We start from the raw sequence: 13,782 nt of genomic DNA on the forward strand, positions 1-13,782 counted from the left end.
TCCCCGCTCCGCCTGGAACAGGCGGCACAAAGCGAGAGGAAAAACGCAAATGAGAGTGTGTGTGTGTGTGTTTCTGTTATTGTTTTGGTTTTTTAATTTGTTTGTTTTCTTACTGTTTTGGGGTTTTCGTCTTCCGGCGTGGTGCCACTCTCTCTCTGTGCCCAGCCTGGCGGGAGCGCGGCTCGGAGGATGGTTTACGGCGTAGCGGGGGATCGGAAAGGCGCTAAGAGTGTTTGTGTGTGTGGGAGGGGCGTGGTTGTGTGTGCTTATTTTTTAAAAATTTGTTATTTTAATTTAGCTTAGCCTGAGCGAGGCGACTGTGACTTGGCAGCCCTCACGGAGGGTGGCTCACCTTACCGCTGCCTCTCCCAGCCCCGGTGGGTGCTAGAAGATCACGGGAGGGTTTTCGTCCCCTTCACTCCTACGTGACTCCTGTGAAGTCGCGGGCGTGGGATAAGGGGAGGGCCTTGGGATGGGGGGAGTGTAAAAATAAAAAATCGATCTGGCTGCCTTTGTGATGGGCAGGAGGCTCAGTTGCATGCAACAAACCATGCTGCTGCGTGCCAGACTGTTGTGAAGTCTGGAGTGCTACGCTGCAACCTATCATCAGGCTGTTACAAAAGACTGGAGCTGCACAGCAGCCCAGATGCTTAAAACGTGCCTGGAATGATACTCTGATTCTAAATTAAAAGTTGGTATTAAACCCTGTTTTTGCCTGGTTTTAACCAGAAGTGTCCCGTTTCCCCCAAGCTGTTTGCCTTGGAGATTTTAAAGTCTGTACAAAAACATACTTAAAGGACCAAAGTTGATTTTAAGTGTGTTGGAATAGACCTCACTGAAGCCAGAGGGGTGTAAACATCTTCTAAATTAAATTTAAATGAGTTGAACTTTTTTGAAAATCACTGTAATGGGTTAATGCATTAAAATTTATTTTCACTTTTGGATATGAGTTGTACTGCAGAGAACAGCCATGTCTTGGGGATGTTCCATTAACAACAGATGGTCAAGCCTGCTGTCGAAAGGCTATTGTAATGGAGCAGTCTTGCTCGGTTTTGAAAGGGGGTCATGGTAGTAAACATACAGTGCAAATGCTTTTTGTGCTTGGTGCTTGTGGCACAGCTTGATTCCCTAACAAGTGGGAATGGCAACGTGTGCTGTCACTTTTCTGTCACTCAAATCAGTGTGTGATTCTGTGATGACACAGTAGGATATGAAGCTAAGTGGGTAGCACTTGGGACTCTGCAGTGTTTTACTGATATAACAGATAAAAATGGTGTTGGTGGGTCTTCATTGTGTGAATTTGAATTTTAATTTATGTAAGAGTTGTGTGATACAGTCCATATCTGGTATGGGCAGGAGTTTGATGCCTTCACTCATGACATGAAGCACCTTGTTTCCCATGATCATAATTTGGTAGGGCTGATTGTGGTGTAAATTAGAAGTCAACCCTTAACAAAAAAGATGGGGATATAAGTTTGGTAGCATGGAACACAAGCATTGCATGGTAGAATTTAAGTTGAACCTGGTAAGTTGGGAATGCTTAGCATTAAATAATAAAAATCATGGTTTTTTTATGCCCATTATAGGTGTTCGGAGGGGGTTACGAGCTGGCCTCTGGGCTGAAGGAGATCTCAATTTGCTATACTTTGACATTAGAGTGTAGGAATCCAGCAGCTAGCCCAAAACTGTTCACAGTAACTTTCCCCTGATAAGTTGTTTCTGAAGGACATGTAGCCATATGGTAGTTATGTGACATAAACACCTTGGGTGCAGCTATATGTAAGGTTTCCAGGAGTCATGGTAATCTTTTGGATATTAGTTCCAAATTTCCTCTGAATAGAGCTGCATAGCAGTGCAAGCAGGTATGTTGGAAGTTTCTTAATGATCTCTTCATACAGTGATGTTGAGGCACATTTATAAATCAGTGTGCCACATGCAGCTGCTAGCAAACATTTTTGTAATACTAAATTTTTTTCAAACCCAGACATCACTCAGTGCTGTATTGGTGTGATCAGAGACTTGATCTGGCACCAGATTTGGTACATAACATCATTGTGTATATAAAGAGTAGCTCCTGGTCAAATGCTGAACTACTGAAGATGAAATGCCATTAGCTTAAAAAAAGGTCAGTAAACTTATTTTGGCCTTTTTTCCAGGAGCGGCCTTTTCTGTAACACTCCTTAGGCTGAACTTCTCCCTTTCTATATGAGGGTAAACTAGTCTTCTGTGGATCAGGAGTAAGCCTTAGTGACTTAGAAGATCTGCTGTCACTTTGCTTATGCAGATTCTGGGTTGAAGCATTCTCACCTGTTAATCAAGTGTAATACACATGTTTTAGAAGGCAAGTCTTCCCTTGCCTACATCTCTGCAAGCCTGTTCTCTCACCAGTGAGTTCACTTTGGCAGAGTTAGACTCACAAAGACAGAGCAGAAGGAGGATTTGTACTGAACTCATCCGTCTGTGGCCAAATATGATCAGCTCTGCTAGTGTTTTTTATGTGCATTGCACTATGCAGGCACAGTATTTCTTAGGGTGTGGTTTCTCCGGAACTTTAATCCAGAGTAATTGAAGGTTGCTGGTAATGGACCTGCTTCATTTCCCCTGGTCTGCCTGTTCTTTTCTCTCCCTGTCTGTTTCATCCTTTGTGCTGGCACTGGAATTCACCAACCCAGGGTTAGTAATTGAGAGCAAAGTCTCTTCTTTTTGCCTGCTGTTTTTGTTTTTTCACCCCAGCATCCTGTGTTCAGGGTCTTCTCATGGCTTTGGGAGCACTGGTGCCGGCACAAAGATGATGACAGAAGGGAGCAGAGAGGGACCCAAATTACCACTTTGTTTGAGTAACCTTGAAGCAGGCACCCTCAGTGTTTATATAGGTCTTCTAGGCTGGGCAACACACCAAATCCTGAAATAAGTCCAGGGGCTATGGTTAACCAAACATTGTTATGTTTCTCTTAGGCTGGTTATTCTTGATGACTCCTGTGAGAGGAGCTAGAGTCAGGGTTTACTGTGTTTAGCAAAACACATTTTATACATAAGATATATTTTCCTTGATCATCTGAGGCTGCTGGGGACTCTGCCTGGCACAAATTCACTCTCTCTAAGATTATTTCATATTTATGACAGCTGAGGATTTGAATTCTGAATGCTTGAAACTTTTTTTTGTGTAGTTGATGAGCATGCACATCTGCAGTTACTGATAGTAAGAGTATAGATAAGAAATAACATGGCAAGACTGTTTATAGTGTTTAAAAGATGATCACCACAAAAAAAAGTTAAAATGTCTCATTCTCTAGCTACATGTCTTGCTTGTATTGACTGCACAAAGTCATACAGGTAATTCAGAAGAAATACCATGACTAAAACTACTGAATGGAGTACCTGAAGTACCCTGTTCCCTTTCTTTGAAATAGGTGGCAGCAAGGCTGGTCCTGTCTGTTTTAGCATTTGTGATGGGGAGAAAAAGTATTTTTGCTTGTTTCAAGGACTGAGAGAGACATAGAGTAGGATGGAAAACTGTTGATGCAGCTTTCCTGACACAAGAGGCTAACACTGTAGGAAAAATGGGAGCATTCAGATCTTTATTTGTTGGGTCATTAGCAAAAAAAGCCTGATCATACATAATAAAAATGGATGTCAGTTTGAATGGTATAAGTATCCACATACAAGCTGACCTTTTTTCTCTTCTGTTTTTTTTCTGGAGGAGTGTTGCTTAGCAGAGCTCTGTCTAAAGCAGTGAGCTTGGTTTGTGTTATGCTGACTTTGTTAGAGAACAATTGGAGTTGGACAGAAAAAGGAAAGCAAGAGAGCCTTTCCAAGACTGTTCTGGCTTGGGGTAGATAGCAAGGTTATTCTCTGTGAAGGAACAAAGTTAGAGCTTTTTACCACACAGTTCAGAGATCATTCTGGGGATCTGGTTTCCTTTTTAGCAAATAGCAGGCAGGGCTGTGTGGAAAACAGAGGTGGCCAAAATCTGTTAGCGCTCTGCTTGCTTGACTCTCTGAAACAGTTTGCAGTTTCACTAGCTTGTTTCCAAATGAATGGTTGTTACTGGGAGCAAGCAAGCAAGCAAGCCATGCAGCTAATATTCATTAGCATAGTACTTGTTAGCCTAGTAAAGGTCAAAATTAGACCGTGTGGAAGGTCTTGGAGCAGCAGTTTTGGTGATGTAGGTAACAAGTGCAAGGTTAGGGACCAGGAAAACCTGGTTATCAACATGTCTGCCCTTCTTGTGGTGACTTGACTGTTTCCTCTCAGCTGCTTTCACCATTGTTATAATAATGGCATGACCAAAGTTTATATTCTTTATGGTAGAAGTCAAAGTATGTTTCTTCTCACATTCAGCAGGTAACACATCTTTTTTTAAAGGCTTCAGGCTGTGTTGCTAGTGACAGCAACCTGGTTTTAAGTCCAATATTTTTAGAGATATGCCTGTTTTTACAGGTGAATTTTTGTGCCTTAAAAAGAAACAAGCAAGTTACCATAAATGTTCTTTTTCTCTGACAGCTGTATTCATGAGGAGTATATTGATATTCTGGGGATCTATTGGTGGCTTTTTTTCTCTTCCTATTATTTTAATTATACTCCTGCAATGAGAGTTTGGCTACGACTGCCAATAAAAACAGTTAGGACCAAACTTTAAGAAACTCCAGAACTTTCCTCATCCAACCAATAAAGCAGTACTGAGCTTTTCTGAGTGCAGATCCATGGACATTTCTTTCTGGTACTAGTACAGGAACCAAAGTTCAAAATCTACTCCTCCTCTGAATGCAGTATTCTTATTTAATAAACTGAGTTAGTGGATCCTGCATTTGTATTTTTGTTCTGCCAATGGGAAAAGTGCTTTTTATTGAATTTATTTGTTTTAAGGTATTTTAGATATTTTAATTATTCTTTACCCTATTAAATCAGAGTAGCAGTTCTTACTCCTCTGTTTCCATCTCTCTCAAACCTGTATTTAAATATTCATGCTAAAGTAAGCAATAGGAGTTTTTCTACTGTGTTTGGAGAGATCTGGACTTGCTTCTTTCTTCTAACAAACTGATGCAATCACCTGTACAACATCTGTTTTCAGATTTCTACAGATTTTATTTTTCCCAGATAATTTCTTTTTTTATTCTCCTGATTGCCAGCTGTGTCTCCCAGAGCTGCATTCCTTGTTCTTGTGACATACTCTTCTTATATTCACATCTCTACATCTATCCTCCCAATTATGTTCATATATAAAACGAGACATAACTGCAAAATGGGGTTGTCTGTTGGAGTGTGCTTTGGCTTCAGTGGAACTTTCTCAGCACCATTAAGGATATTCTAAACTTAACGTAAAAAAGGTATGTTTTGGATCCTATATCCGTAAAAAAACTTGCAACATTTCTTTTTGCTGACTTTGCTCTCTTGTAAGCTTATTGCTTTTCCCATTTCATGCTAGTTCTGCACTTGCCTGAAGTGTTTTCTGTTTGGAGTCATTTGGCTGAAATTCAGTCAAGCACAGCTCTTCAGTTCTGTGCTTGGTCCCTTGAAGCTTTAGGAGCAAACTGATGGAGCTCTGTCCTGAAAATACTTCTGCATTGTGAGATGTAGCTTAGGACTTGAACAATATCTTTCCTGGATATGTCTGTATATGATGTTGAATTAGGCATACTTGAACAATATCTTTCCTGGATATGTCTGTATATGATGTTGAATTAGGCATACATTAGCCTGCTTTGCATGGCTTTAACTGCCACGCTCACCCTAAGGACTGAAGCTGCAGCAGCAGAGGTACAGCTGGAGCTGAAGAGTAGAATGTGTGAGTAACACCTGTTTGCTCTGTGGATCAGGCAAAATGGGAAGATTGGCACACACTTTCTGGCAGTGCTCCGAGCTAACTGCCCTGTGCCACACCTGGCTCAGCAAGTATGCAGGCCACCTTATCCCGTGTGCCAGCTATTCTCATATTCTTCTGTGAATAACTTTAGAGATGAAGTTATAACTTTAGGGATAAAGTGATTATTGAAGTCTCTATGGGTTGCCAAGACTGATCAGCAATTCATTCTTCTTCATAGCTGACACTCACTGATTTCGAAAGTATTTGGGTGTCTCTTTATCACTTTAGTGTATTACCATCTTCTGTATCAGCAGAGTTGGATGGTAGCCACATGGGAGCTGAGGTCTTGTAGCCGTATCTGTTGTTGGCTTTACAGACTCCACCTCTACTCAAGCTGACAATGGCTGCTAAATACTAACTTTCCCAGTTTGTTGCTTTCTTTCGTCAGTGTCATTTCCTTCCATTGTGCTAGAGGCTTTTTCTTGGCTGATGGTTTTCTGCATATTTCAGTGATATTTTTGTTTCATTTGCTGTTCCTTATAGCTGTGCCACAGATATCAGTGCAGTTGTGTAGATACCAAGCTTAACAGACAGCTTATTCTTTGTCTCTGAATCTCAAAGGCACCACTGTGAAATTTTCTACAGTGTAAGACATGTTGTGTTCTGCTCTGTTACTGGAAACATGCGCTGGTTTATGGCACGGTGTTCCCAAATGGCAAAGATGAAGAGGAAGATTACACTACAGTTTCTCTTGATGTTACAGGGCAGGCGTACATCTCAAACTGCAGTTTAATCTTGTTTTGGACACCATTGGTGTCCTCCTCTTGTTCCAAGATAAACAGCAAGTTACAAAAGCAAGATACAGGAGAAGTCACTCCTTTCCAAAAAAGTCATTATGAATGTGATGACAAAGCTACAAGTCTTCATAACTTTGTGCAGTAGAAGATAGAAATATGCCAGTGATGCTTGAGTGGCTCTGCAGTAGGATCATGGAGCACCTGTCAGTGTTGCACTTTTAAAAACCAGTTACCTGGCTGATTAGTATAAATGATTCAGTGACCAGGATGTCCTGTGGAAGGGGTAGTGATTGAAAGTGTTTTGTGTCCTAACGCTGTATGAGCCTGTGGGCTTCTTCTGGGAAAAGCTGCTTTCTTGGAGGCTGTGTCTTCCTTCCCCCTGTTGTGGTTGCTGCCAAGCAGAAAGGTACCTTTTGCAATGTGAAATTCTTTCCCCTTTTTCCTAGTTGCAGATATATTGTCCTGAAACCGGATGTGTCAAAAGCTGAAAAAAGTGACTGGGGCTGTGTAGCACAGCTTTTTGCAGACTGTGTGCTGACAATACTATACTCGCTCAGAGATCAAAGCTTAATGGCATGAATTGAGCTCAGATGTCGCAATTATTATTTTAGCAGGATGTTCTATTATTTCTACATTCCTCTAGAAAAGAGCCATTCTTTGAGAGCCAAAAAACCAAAATCTGCTAATATGGACTATGGATTTTTGGACATTGGCCGTGATAAAGCAAGTCACATTTTATGTTTGTTTTTGCTGAAGAATGGACTAGATTTTTGCCTTTTTTTTTTTTCTTCCATAGAGAAAGTAGGGGACACAGTGTAATGTTGAAAGTTGAAATGCTTCATGTATTTCACAACCTTCTAGTGGAAGCTATTTTTTTTGTAAAATAGATTACTGCATTTCATTTTGCGTATTAAACTTGACACTTAAGCAATCTTCTTGCCTAAGTGCATGCCACAGACCCTTGCATGTGCATTCTTTTGGGTCAGTCCAGCTATGGTGCATGCAAACTTGACATCTTGCATTGCATTGGAGTTGTGCTTGTTTTCATCAATGAGCCATGTAAGCACGCTAAAGTCATGACAGACAGTTGTTGTGGTCGTTCTGGTAGGCAGATATTGCTGACTTGTGACAGGTTTTTCAAAATTACTTGGCATGTTGTATCACAAGGGAAGGTTGTAAAGCAGCAGCCATTTTTGAAAATGTGTGTCTGTGTAAATGTTAAAAGGAGGCACTGAGGACTCTGAAAAATGTAGTCCAGTCTTTATTATGGAGTAGTTTGTAAGCTAGTGCTTTCCTCTGTGAGGAACTATCACATGTGGTTTATTTCTGCTTGGTAAGGGTAGGCCCACCAGCATCTCAGAAATACATCCTAGGAGTTTGGCTTTGACGGGAGAAGCAAGTTAGACACTCTGACGAGTTTAGGGCCAGGAATGTCAGTGCTCATGGTGTTAATTCTGGGCCGGGTCTTTCAAAATGATCTGCTCATCTGTTCACAGTGGAGCATTCAGAAGAGCTCTGCACATAATATTCTGACTTATGAAATATCCATTTGCTCAGTTCTCATGCCAAGGCTAAATAACTTTAGATGCCCCTTGCCATTTTGCCTAAAGAGTTGGGAAGCCAGATTTCCACTCCTAACATGACATGTTAAGCCTAAGTGTTGTCAGAGCAAGATCCAGGCTTGCTTCTCTGTGTAGTGCGTAGTGCAGCAAGCAGAACCTAGTATTTGGCTTGGGTTCTGTCTAGTTGTTTTCATAGCAGCAGTTTGAGCAGGTTGTGAATAAGTATTTTATTGTTGGCCTGTGCTGAAAGGAGTCCCTTTCCATTGGTTGTCTCTAGTCTTCTGTGAAGTTGGAGCCCCCTTACAAAATAATGTGAAATAATTTATTCTGTGTTTTGTAGCTGTGTGCATGCTGCCTTAAGGGTCCTGTGGATGAGTGAGAGGCTGCGTGTCTTGGACCAGAGGTGGCAGGTTGCTAGAGGTATTCCATGAGACTGTTTCCTCAGCTTCCTGATATTCTGGTATTATCCTTTAAATGGTGGTTTTTACCAAGTTTTACATGCTCCTCAAGGAGGAACAATGAGTTAAACTGCATGGCTGTGTTGAAAGCCATGTACTAGTTGCCTTCAGTATTAGTAAACACTGGAGAACAAGACCAGAACCTGTTTACTACCTAACTCTAGGCCAGGTACTCAGTGTGGGAAGTAAACCAGTAGGAGGATCTTTCCAATAACTGCCAGTAAAATATTGTTTGTCACCCTAATCAAATTCCTGCCTCTGACCCAGAAGCTCTCCAGTCACATTGCTAGGAACAAGGAGTCGACGTAAACTCTGTGACATGACCTGGGTGATTTTGAAGAGGAAAGCACTTCTCACTGAAGGACTCTTGAGAAGGAATAAGAAACTTTGTGTCCTGTATTCGTTTGGCTAAAAGGAAGAGAAATGTCCTCTGTGGGGAGGTTATGAAAGACCAGCTATTAGCGTCTGTGCGCCTCCACTGATAACGATCCTGTGTCCCAGGCAGGAGCTGGTAGGTCCAAAGCTCACACCTCCACTGCTGATCCTGCACTGGTTGTGACTGCTACAGACTCTAGCAGGGCTTAAGCCAGGAGATAGACGTGTGGGATCTGATGGTTTCATTCTAATCTCTGCTTTTGCTTGCTTGTGGCCTTAGGTGAGTTGCCTGAACTCTGTGCTGTTAATGCTTTTTATGGCACCTTCTTGTAACCTATTTCAGGCTCTTTGGGTTAAAAGATTACTTCAAAAGTTCAGTACTGTTATTTATATGGAATTGTCGTTGTTCGGGTGGCAGTTTCCCCTCTTTCCTAGAGCTCCAGCAGATGTCATGAGTCTTTTGACTGCTTGAAAGTTTTAGAGGTGGGAATGTCAGATTTGTTCCTTTGGGTTTTGAAAGCTCAGTGTGACTTTGTCACAGAATGGACATTACTTTTGGTTCTTTATGCACTGCCTGTTTCTGCTGGAGGTTTTATGTCCAATTAGATCTCTAGCAGCAGAACAAAAAAATTGCTTGTGTTTGCCCAAAGCTGCTCTTTATCTGTCCTAATCTTAACATAATTGGGATCAATACTGTTTTTTTGTTCTGGTTACAGCTGCTCTGCTGGAAGAAGGGAAATCTTGGAGTTTGGCAGAGAAGTGGCCAAGGCACTAGACCTTGATTTAGGAGATGGGGATTTAGTTCTCAACTTTAGACTTAGTCTGTACCTCTGTTACACTAATGCCCATCCAGGCCACTAGTCCTCTGGTGGTTTGTCTTGTGTGGCTCAGAATGTCAGTTCATGAGTCAGGCACTTCTGTCCTGCCTTCATATGCACAATTGTTAGAGGGATCTGCTTTCCACTGATGGCATACCGATTGCTGGGGGACTCTAGATCTGGGCTTTGCAGAATTCACACGGCTCATGGTATTGTTTCCTTCGCAACATGCAGCTTGACACTACCTAACACAAGTTAAATGTCAAGATATTATCAGTGTTCATAAAGACGACTATATTTCTGCTGAAATCTGATGTTTATGCTTTAGTTGCTCATTTTCTTCCAAAATGAGTCTCATTTGACTTGATACTTGTGTAGACAAGATCTATTGGAATTAAGCAGATGTACAAATTTTTTGTCTAGGGCAGGAAGCATGAAGTGCTAGATCATGTCTGCTTGTGAGAAAGGAGAGTCCTGGCTCTTGTAGCTCATAACATGTAGCTGTTAGATTGGTGCTCTCCATCGCCACTTGATCTGTGGAGAGTTGCCAGTGGCGGTAACTTGCGTGATAAGGAAAATCTGACTGAGAGGACGGAGGCTGCTAGCTTATTTCATGGAGGCCACTGAGCCTTCCATCAACTGGTGAAAGCTTTTTTAGCTCTGCTGACAAGGACTAAGTTTAAATTGCCTATAGTGTCTTGCCATAGCCCTGAAGTGTTCCAGTTTCGTAAGGTTTGGTAAGTTCACTTTGTTCCCTCTTGAAATAGTGATTTAATTTTTTCTTCTCTAGGGGAAAGGTTTTTTTGCCTCCCAAAAAAAGCAAACAGCTGCATTGTTTGCAGAAAGCTGCTTTTGAAGGCTATTTTATGTTTACTTAGTACAGACACCAGGCGAGGGGGTGGGGAATGGATTTTATGCCACTTGAGCTTTTTATTCTCTAAATCTACAGCTGTAAAAATACATTTATTTAACAGGGATTAGGTCGGGAGACTGTTGGTATACCAGCTAATGGACTTCTCAACAGCCGTTCTAGTTTGAAATAGCGTCTAACACCCTCCTAGAAAGAAAGGGCTGGCCAAAGTATGTGTTTCATTGTCATCATTTTCAGAGGTTGCCCTGTAGCCTAACTTTCTCTTGAGTAATTTTCTGAATTGCAGAAAATGAGATGAAATTGCAGCCCTATTGGTCGGGAGGCTGTGCAGGATTTCTGCAGCAGGGCGAAATGTCATGTGCAAGGAGTCTTCTGCAAAGGCAGACCATGGGACAAGTGCGTGGAATCTGTGCTTTAATTGTGCAGGTGGGAGTTGTACTGTGGTACTTTATATCACAGGAAAACGAATGCTGTGGGGATGAATTCCTGAAGCTTTTCTTACTCTAGACAGAAAGCAGTATTACTGCTTCAGGGAGTTCTGGGTGAGTGTCAGGAGTGATCACTGATACCTGCTCTTGGCTCAATTTTACGCAGGTGAGACGTAAAAGCCTGCATTGGAAACTTAACAGAGTTTTGGCACAGCAGTACTAAATGTCAGGTTGTATTTCCCAGCTATGTTGAACTTACCAGACTGGTCCGAAGTGGTGATACAGTGGGACTTCAACTCTAGAAGTGTTGGGTTGATCAGTTTTCTGCATCTCTGGCTTACAGTTCTTGCCTATTGTGAGCTGGAAGAACATCTGAAAGGATGCTAAGCTGTTTTCCTCTGATATTAGTTTGCTAAGTGCTTTCTGATGGATTAGTAATTCAAGTGAATTCAAGTAATTCAAGTTAACTTGTGTCAGCAGCAAACCAAATATGTCAGCCTCTGTGGATGAAAATCAGAGGTGACTACTAACAAACCTGTTCCACAGTCTGTAACAGATACTGGGGCATACAGTGTCATTGCAGCTGTCGCCCAGCATGGCTGGAAGAACTGGATACACTTCAGGCTCAGGTGTTGTGCTCTTGGGGATTAGTCCCCTGTTAGGCTCCATGCCCTACTTTGATGCAGGGACTTAGCTGGTGTGCCTGCATTTGGGTAGTCCTTAAAAGTTAGTATTTTTATGTATTTTGAAACTTTTGTTCAGGCAGAACAGGCCAGATAATTTGCTTTATTTCCAGTAAAGGTTAGCTAAACTCCAGAGAGCTAAAGTGCAAGCAGATGGCACAGCTGAGTCTTCCTGGCTGTGCATGCTTCTGCTGGTCAGCTGAGATGAGTTAAATGATAAAATATGGGCCCTTAGCTCACTACAGTTTGCTAATGTGATGTGAATGTTACAACTTCTATAAAGCAGTATTTCCATGTTCTGTATCCTGGGGACTGACTGCAGTTGCAAGGGATCAGTGTCTGAATTTTCACTGATGTGCGTTAAACCAGCTACCCTTTGATTTGCTCATTCCACAAACTGCTTGGACTTCTGTTTTGCATCTGTGCAGGGTATTAAGGTGCAGGAGTAGGGTCTAATTCCATTGATGAGAACACCAAAAGTCTCTTCAACTCTCCATGGGATCCTTTTTGTACTCTTCCTGTGGCACTTTATTCTTACAGATTTTGGTGTTTGGCTTTAATTGCTGGAAAGCACTGGAAATCAGTTTTTTGGAGAGTTAACAGTATTGGGGGCCTGAGCATGAGGTGTGGAGTGGGTACTCTGAACACCCGTCTGAAGATACAAACCACCTGTTGCATAACTACCAGTGACTGTAGAAGGCTATACAGTCCCTTCCAGTCCTCTACTTCTGTATGCCAAACTTGTACAGTGACTGCAGGATTAGACTTAGGCAGAAAATTTTCCGTTTTGTGGCATGGTGGACAGCGCAACAAATCAAATGGAGGTCTGTGACCTACAGAGCAGTACCAGTATCCTTGTGGAAAAATGCTTGAAAAGAGCAATTCTCTTAGTGTTCATCAAAAGATTTTTGTACCACAATTGTGGTCACTGAGTGCCTGTGTACTATTAAGTAGTAACTCTCTTCAGAGTGAATAAAAGTGTTGCCAAATCTCCCAAATCCTAAGCAGAAACTTCACAGCGGAGGTAGTACAAAGGAGACGTAACAATATTCCCTACCTAGTTTTGTTGCTAGGTTGATTGCAGCTTTAGGTATGTAACATTGACATGCAATGGAAGTGTTTCAAAGCCCATCCCCTCCCATATCCAAGCCTGTAAGCAGTGGGGTGCTTTGGGTCCATGAGCGTGGATGCAGTCATTAGCCAGGATTTGTCCTCTGACATTCCCCACAAAGGGCAGGTTTTTTCCCCTACTGTGGATATGCCAATAGCCTGTCAACTGCCTTGCTCTAAGTACATCTGGGAATTCAGTCTACCAGCCAGATGTGCATGCATCTGGAATGTGTGAGTGTCAGGGTGCCCCAGCCAGTAGGATGCACTGGGCAGGGAAGGATGGCTCTCCTGTCAGACGAGTTGGGCGTTCCTCTGAGAAGGAGAATCTGTGCAGGTCCTGTCAGTGAGTTAGAGCAGCATCTGGCAGAAGTTAGTGAGCCCACACTGACTGTATGCTCTGCTGCCCATGTGCTGGTATGAGGGTCAGTTTGTAAGGTTTCGTGGGCATCTATTACTGCTCTTTGGTTCTCTGTACTGGCATTAAGGAGCACTGTTGTCCTATTGTAATACTACAGTGTAATCATCTACAGAACTCAGTGTAATAGCTTTATTTTTGTTAGTCATGTTGGAGATTTTTTTTTGTAAAACAGATCTATATTATTAAGAGACAAGTTTTTAATCTGCAAGTCATTGCAATAATGGAATTTACTTTTGGTGAGACTTGAAGACCACAATTGTTCATCATCTCAAAGCTCACATCCAGAATTTTTCATTAGTCTTACTCCGGTGTAGGACTGGTCAGAGCATTTCCTGAGGAAGTCTTATGTTCCTAGCACGTTTGTGGATTTTTTGGAATCTTTTCAATGCAGTTTGCAATCAGACATGCAACTCTTAATCATAGGGCTAGGGTACTGTTATGTGGGACACCAGAATCAAA

At 42.0% G+C, this 13,782-nt stretch overlaps 1 protein-coding gene across 1 annotated transcript in view; it reads left to right on the forward strand.

Moving 5' to 3' along the window:
- The first annotated feature begins 9,191 nt into the window (after nucleotides 1-9,191).
- ABCA1 (ATP binding cassette subfamily A member 1) overlaps nucleotides 9,192-13,782 on the forward strand; it is an 84,776-nt gene continuing 80,185 nt past the window's right edge. Inside the window, exon 1 of the mRNA XM_017739346.1 lies at nucleotides 9,192-9,275. The gene's annotated coding sequence lies outside the window, so the exon portion shown is untranslated. The remainder of the gene's footprint in view (nucleotides 9,276-13,782) is intronic.

This window comes from Corvus brachyrhynchos, unplaced genomic scaffold (assembly GCF_000691975.1).
Source record: "Corvus brachyrhynchos isolate BGI_N302 unplaced genomic scaffold, ASM69197v1 scaffold547, whole genome shotgun sequence".
Lineage (NCBI taxonomy): Eukaryota > Metazoa > Chordata > Aves > Passeriformes > Corvidae > Corvus > Corvus brachyrhynchos.